Source organism: Canis lupus, chromosome 7 (genome assembly GCF_003254725.2).
Source record: "Canis lupus dingo isolate Sandy chromosome 7, ASM325472v2, whole genome shotgun sequence".
Lineage (NCBI taxonomy): Eukaryota > Metazoa > Chordata > Mammalia > Carnivora > Canidae > Canis > Canis lupus.
This window is the reverse complement of record NC_064249.1, coordinates 58,745,700-58,753,507: the sequence shown is the minus strand read 5'-3', so window position 1 is coordinate 58,753,507 and position 7,808 is coordinate 58,745,700. Positions and strand designations below refer to the sequence as shown.

Below are 7,808 nucleotides of genomic sequence, written 5' to 3'. Positions count from 1 at the left end.
ATCAATGCTACTTTTTCTTCCTTCAAATTAGACTTTGCTTCCCTTGTATGTGATTTGTCCCACTCTGTACTTCCTTTTTTGTAGGGGTCATCACAGGTTATCAAATTCTTTGCTCTCTTAATTAGAACCTTCATGACGGTGGAGTCAGGATCAGGCTTTGATAGAGTAGTAATCATAGCACCTAGAGCAGAGGCTATGAGGAAGCCAATGTTTGGCAAGTGGAATATATTCAATGAACCACAAATTAAAGTAGTAACTCCAAATACAAATGTTCACTGTACATCAGCATGCAAAACATCAGCTACACATCCTTCAAAATAAGATTATAGGCAAACTAATCCCTAACACAGTTTTGGAGTGTAATACTAATGTAGCTCTTTCAAATTAGAGAGTGTAAGGTGCAAATTTTGGCAAAGCAAGAACTATGTTGAAAGAGTAATACATATGTAATATAATATATTAGACTTGAGGAAATGTCACACCACTTATATCACCTGATCAGTTTTCCTAGTCATTCATATCATAATTTAGTTCATACAGTACATCACATTTAAAAGGTTAAGGCAAAAAGCCTGAGGATGTTGCCAAATTTACAACAGTATTTATAAATATTCATGAACCTATAGCATTTCCTCGAGATGCCCTTTGACAAACTTTCCAGGAGAATTGAGACTTTGTCAAGATTTCAAAGATCACATGATTGATGGTTCTAGTAGCTTATTATAAATATGCAATAGGTCTTCTCATCACTAGAAGTTGTTGAAAGTCTTGGGAGCACATATGTTCATACTAATAGTAATTAGTCACTAAGGATCCCATCAGACCACTTTACCATAGGCGGTGATTACCAACTCACCCAGAACATGATCTAGGAAACTCAACCTTAAAAGAGAGATGCAGAACTATTCAAACTGAACCCAGTCACATAAAATTTAAAAAGTGAAAAAGACTGACGATTTATTCACATATTGTGTTGTGAAAACAATTATATGCATCTGGTGATTATATCACTAGGGTGTATGTCAAACCTTACTAATGAAAAGAGACTATAGATCACTATGAAAAAAGCCCATTATGCAATACTTTCAAACCTCAGTATTTAATCAAATTTGTATTCTTACAGGTAAAGAAGAGGACATAGGGGAATACTTTTTAAAAAAATACTGGCAAGGTTGATTGAGTAATTATTACCTATCAGAAATTATAAGTTTCAATGCAAAAGATGGAATGTGAGAGCATTCTCACATCCTTCTAGTAAGAGTCACATTTGATTTAATCATTTTTGGAAAGTATTGCACAGTATTCAATAAAAGCTTTAAAATGTTCACAGCCCATTACCTTGTCCTTCCTTCCATATATAGTAATATATCTTTTTTTTAATTTTTTTTTATTTATTTATGATAGTCACAGAGAGAGAGAGAGAGAGGCAGAGACACAGGCAGAGGGAGAAGCAGGCTCCATGCACCGGGAGCCCGACGTGGGATTCGATCCCGGGTCTCCAGGATTGTGCCCTGGGCCAAAGGCAGGCGCCAAACCGCTGCACCACCCAGGGATCCCCTATAGTAATATATCTTAATGAAACAATTAGGCTTATAGAAAATGCTTATAGAATATTGTTATAAATAATCAGCAACTGAAAATATCCCAGATATTCAGTGATAGGAAGATTATTAGTATAATAATATGTCTGAATATTTAAGTAACTAGAAAAAATACTTAAAAAGAGTTTTTAATAAATAGGTTTGCTTAGACAAAGGAAAGAATAATCAGACTTCCAAATTATATACAAAATATTATAAATTATTTTTTTAAAGATTTTATTTATTTATTCATGACAGACACAGAGAGAGAGAGAGAGGCAGAGACAGGCAGAGGGAGAAGCAGGCTCCATTCAGGGAGCCTGACGTGGGACTTGATCTTGGGGCCCCAGGATCACACCCCAGGCTGAAGGCGGTGCTAAACCACTGGGCCACCGGGGCTGCCCAAAATACTATAAATTCTATATAGATACAGTATAATAGCAATGATTTTAATATATGCATAGAAAAAAAGAATAAAAATTAAGATCATGATATTTTAGTTTTAAAAGTATTTCATTTATATAATCAGAAAATCTCAGTTTAGTATTTTTTAAAGCAGACTTTATGATTTTGGGCAGTTTTAGGTCAAAGCAAAATGAGCAAAAAGGACAAGGAGTTCATACATACCCTTTGATTCCACATATACACAGCCTCCCACACTATCAACATCCCACTGAACCCACATTGACACAACATTATCACCCAAAGTTTATAGTTTGTATAAAGATCCACTCTTGGTGTTGTCTATTCTATGGGTTTTGGCAAGGAATCACCATTATAAAATTGCACAGAACTGTTTCATTGCCCTAAAACTGCTCTTTATTCTGCTTCTTCAATTCCTCTCTCCAGCCCCAATTTCCATGATGTTGTTTTTTTCCCAAATGGCATATAGTCTATAGTGTCGTATAGTTGGAATCATATATTATGTAGCCTTTCAGATTGGCTTTTTTTTTTCACTTAGTAATATGCATTAAATGTTTCTCCACATCTTTTCATTGTTTGATAGTTCATTTCTTTTTAGCTCTGAATATTATTCCATTGTCTGGATGTACATGAGTACTCATGGCTGATGCAGGCTGGCTTCAGTATTGAAATTCAGAATTATGAAATAGAATGCATGTTAGTGGCTCCCACATTCACTCTATAGTTACAGCCTTCCATTAAAAAGAAGAATTTTGCAGGAAATACCCACATTTTATATAAAATACGTTTTACTTTACCGTGCTAAAGTTAAAATAAGAAACAAAGTGTCATATGTTATAACCAGAGTTATAATTATATATTAAAATTTCTGATTATTTTTCATGAAGGCATTTCTTATTTTGGGAAAAATCATCAGAATAAGCATTTTCACAGGTGACTGGAAGCTTTAAGGCAGAAACCATAGAGGCTTACCAGCTTTTCCCAGGGACAGGATATAGGGGATTTGAGCCTGACATTTCCTGTAGGAACTTTTCTGCATCAGCCCCAATGTGGTGGTTAGATTCCACCAAAATAATTGAACCCATACATTTGGATGCACTTGTTTTCTCAAAAATAATGGTTTTCTCTGCTATTCTGTTTTTGCTCTGTTTTTCCCTAGGAATCACAGACCACGGCATTGTAAGGCAGGACTTTGCTTTGCACATTATTCCAAAACCATTACCATGAGGTAATGTGTTAGTTATAAGATTCTTGACATCAGAGACAAGCTCAAACACCTCCAGTGCCTAAGCACTTCAGTTCTCTGTGGTACATCTCAGAATCCTGGGGAAGATGTTAAAGACAAGGTATGTCAGGCCATAAAGTTCCAGAATTATCACCAGCTAATTTAAGCTCCATTAACACAAATTCTGACAAGGCGATTCTTTTGTAAAATCCCAAATGTCTATGTGTATTTCTTCCTATAACTTAATATTTATTTATTTATTTATTTATTTATTTATTTATTTATTTTTAAAATACCTGCTGATTGATTTATCAGGATAAGATGGTTTCCTTGGATATAAATTCAAGAGGAAGTGCAAGTATTTTATTCACTTGGATATCCTTTCCTTGACAGGCAGGGTAGCAGGTTCTGGGACAAGCTAAAATCATTCCCTATTGAAAAAATTAAAAAGAAAAAAAAAGTTAACCTCTAGTAGTAGTGGGCAGGAGTTAAATTTAAGCAAATTATTTTTTTCAGTAATTCCTAATTGTTTTTGAATACTGAAGTTTGGGAGGAAGTTTCCACTGGGTTCAGGAGGTAGGTGTGACTTCTGCATAGTGCTAAGAAGAAAAGGGCAGGAATAGGGTCCAAGTAGTTTGGTGTCTTAGCCCACAGATAGATGTCAAGATGATATCTACTGACTTCTCTGAACGTCCTACTGTCATCTGCATTCTTACCATGTCCAAAAGCAGCAGTTGAGAATTCTAGGATGCCATGACCACCCTGGAACACATCAGCCAGGAGCAATATGTGGGTATGCTTGTTACCCAGCACTTTGTCTGACCTCTCAGGGGACATTCCCAGGAATTTCACCATATTACCCACAGCCTCTTCAAGTGTTTTGATGCTAGACAAGGTGAATGTTTCTTCCTTCTCAAACTCATCCCCTACCTCATCCCAGGCTGTTTCAGAGTTCAACTTCATGACCTTTTAGATGTGATCAGCAATGATGACATCCAGATCTTCCAGCACATATTCATCTTTATAGCCTTCATCATCAATCTCCCCAGTTGTGGTATCATAGTCCTTGACAGTGAACTTTGTTATGCAGCTGAATGTGCAGGTCACATCTGTGGGGTCTTCCTTCCACATCTGGGGTGCCACCAGTGTGTAACAGGTCCCAGGCTGGTTGTAGGATAGGTTTGGGGCAGACTTGCAGCAGAGCACTTGGTAGGCTTCTGTGGGCTGGCTCCATCTGCATTGTGATGTTCTCCAAAGTCTAATCATTGAGTGTGTCTCTGCAGTCAAACTGGAACTCCATGTGGTCTGTGAAGGTATGTTTGGTGCATTGATGACATACTCTGTCTCTGGCTCAATGAGGGTCACAGGTTTAAGTGAGGACTTGAAGAGGGGACCCCACCCATAGAACTCTGGTACTGTGGCCAGCTATTCCTGGAAGATCTCTTACTCGGTGGCTACCACTTTCTCAGGCTGCTTGGCAGCTGTGATGGGGGTGCTTTTGGTTCTCTTCTCTGACATTGGCATGGTGGCCAGGGGCACCGACTGGAGGTCAATAGGTTTTTCTGATGGATCTAGAGTTTACTGCTGCAGAGATCTCTCCATACCAGTGATGAGAATAGTCAGACCATTTAAGATTTAGCCTGAACTGAGGGCCTTCTGCTTCCTCTCCAGGATATTGAAATAGTAGGTGTCTTGGTCCCTTGCTTCACTATCATCATTCATCACACACCTCTTAAGCAACACCAAGATGTTAGGTAACATCTCTTCTTTCTGGGCTCCAAACTTGGCCACAACACTCACAGCACCTGCCCAGACCTCCTTATGCTCCAAGACCAATGAAGCAGATATATATGGAAGATTATTGCTCTTGGACCCCTCCTGGCCCAGGAGATGCAAGACATGGGTAGCCAGCATGGTGAACTCACAGTCCTCTATGAACTCACACAGGTACAACAGCCTGAGTCCCCTTGCTTTCTGGGTTCTCCTTAATGATGCTGATGGTGCAGTCCATGATGGTTTACTTGTACTCAAAACCACTCTCTTCCCACAGCATGGTGAATAGGAAGTTCATGACCATAGCATGTTTTGAGGATAATTCTGGCACTGATTGGCCTCGACTACTATCACCTTGAACCCATCTGAGATCTCCAACATGAAGGATGATATCTGCTTCATGAGGCAGTTTTGCTGCCCGTCTTGAGGAATGTGGTGATGGCCACTGTGCTGATGCTACAATTCAAGTATGTGATCAGGTTCTCAACGTCCAGATTGCAGGCCATCACTCCTGACAGATGCTTCATGGCCACTTTATTAAGGGTGCACACAGCAATGGCCTTGGATGAACTTCAAGAAATCTGGAACACTGATACAACTGGGGCCAGCTCTTTGGCACTTCAGCCTGGCAGATTGACAATGGACAGTGCAGTTTCGTACACCACCATATTATGCTTGTTGGGCAAGCAGCTTTCAATGAAGTCAAACAGTGGGCTGTCATGGCTGCCATCCTCTTCCTCCAGCTGCTTGCTGGCCACCTGCATCATCATGCCGTAGGCAAAGGGAGTCATGAGACTGTGCTCGGTGAACTTTCTAATCAGCTTATTGACAGCCAGGTGGTCATTCTTAAATTTTTTTTTTAATTTTTTTTTTTTTAATTTATGATAGTCACAGAGAGAGAGAGAGAGAGGCAGAGACACAGGCAGAGGGAGAAGCAGGCTCCATGCACCGGGAGCCTGACGTGGGATTCGATCCCAGGTCTCCAGGATCACGCCCTGGGCCAAAGGCAGGCTCCAAACCACTGCGCCACCCAGGGATCCCCCAGGTGGTCATTCTTATGCACATGGTAGACGAACCCCAGTGCATGGTACTGGACTATAGGTTTATCACTGAATGCTGCCGCCTAGGCCTCATTCACTCAGAGCTTGACAAAGCTGCACATCAGCAGGTGCAAGCAAGATACCAGGGAAGAGCTGGAGACACTGAGCACCTTGTCTATGAGGGCCTGTTTCATGTAGCACTGAACAGCCTGCAGCATGGTACTCAGTAATCTATTAGAGGGTACGCATAGCCAGCCCCTGGTGGTCATCTTCTTTCCTGGTCATTTCCATTGTCAGGGTGCTGGTGATGATAACAATATCCTCATCAATGCAAGATATCTCCTTGATGATCAAGAAGCACATCCGAGTGTGGGATCATTAGACTGAAAGAGCTTGGTCATGGCAACAAAGGCCATGGTCACTTCAGTGGTCCCTAAGCATTCCCTTGGTTTATGAGGAAAAGGATCTTGGTGAGGATGTGGGCACATTTTTGAGAACTGATAGAAGTTTCAAGAAATACATGGGCCTCCTGGAGTACTGCACTCTTCTCAAGATACTAGAATAGGTTGGAGCCTCTACCTGATTGTTGAATTTCTCCAGCATGGTGGTGTTGGCAATGTGCAAATTAGTAGCCCTATGTTAGGTGCAGTGAGCACCAGTAGTCTAGTGGCAGTTCCATACAGGCCACTTCCCGGCAACTACATCACCTTGCACCTTAACATTCTCTTAGTATAAACTTTCAGTTAAAAAAAAAAAAATGAAATATAAGTATTATGGTAACCTCCACTCATACCTTTGACCTGAACCAGTCTTCTATCTAGATATACGTGGGTGTAGTCAAGATGGAAAAGCTAATTTTATCAGGTCTGAATATAGACTAAGGCTTAGAGCATAGATGGTTTTAGGTACCACCCTAAGAATCTCCAATGTATATAGCTCCTATGGGGTTTTAATAAGATTGTTCATCTGGTTTAATCAGAAACTTTCTTTAAACAACGTGTATATATATGAATGACAGTTGTGGTAGCTTTGGTAATGGGGAATTTTTAAATATGCAGTTGTAGAAATGTAAAAGGACTGAGCTATGTACAATTACTATGACAGGGATATCCACACAACTCTAGCGAAAACTAAGTGAATCCACTCCCATGCCAAATAGGTTTCAGGGTTCCCACCAGTAGCCAGCATCACCACACAATAGCACAAAGTAACCTTTAAATTGGCATGTAGGGAAAAGATCATTTAGTAATGGAGAAGTCAGTTTAGAAAGGTGTATATTTTAATCTTTATTGTGTAGGAACTTCAAAGCAATATTGCAAATTCAGATTTGTCTGATCACATCTGGAGATCTAGCAAAGCAATCCTTCAGGGGTTAAATTTCCAAGACCATTTTCATGGCATCTTTGCCTTAGCTTATGATGTCCTGATGCAGATCCTTTTGCTTTGGCTCCCGATCCAGCCCTGGTAGTACTTCCATTCTGAGGTCTTTACCTCCCGTGAAACTTTGAGGTAGTTTGGCGACTGCCTCTGGTGCCATTTTCACAGATAAAATGCACATTGACCACCTCTACACCCCCCTCCATTGAACCTAGAATTGCTTTAGAACACAGGTGTGGCCCAGAGGTAATTACCTTCTGAAAGGATAGTCAATGACTGCTGTTATCTTGTCAAGCCTGGAAAGAAAGAGATTCCAGTTCACTATTTGCAACAAGGATCTTCAATCCTATTCTCTTCATTGCATTGTCACATTGATTTATTCTGGTTTGC

The 7,808-nt window shown here is 40.1% G+C and overlaps 1 pseudogene; it reads right to left on the bottom strand.

Moving 5' to 3' along the window:
- Positions 1-3,827: 3,827 nt before the first annotated feature.
- On the bottom strand, positions 3,828-7,578 carry LOC112648183 (coatomer subunit gamma-1-like; annotated as a pseudogene).
- Between the last annotated feature and the right edge of the window lie 230 nt (positions 7,579-7,808).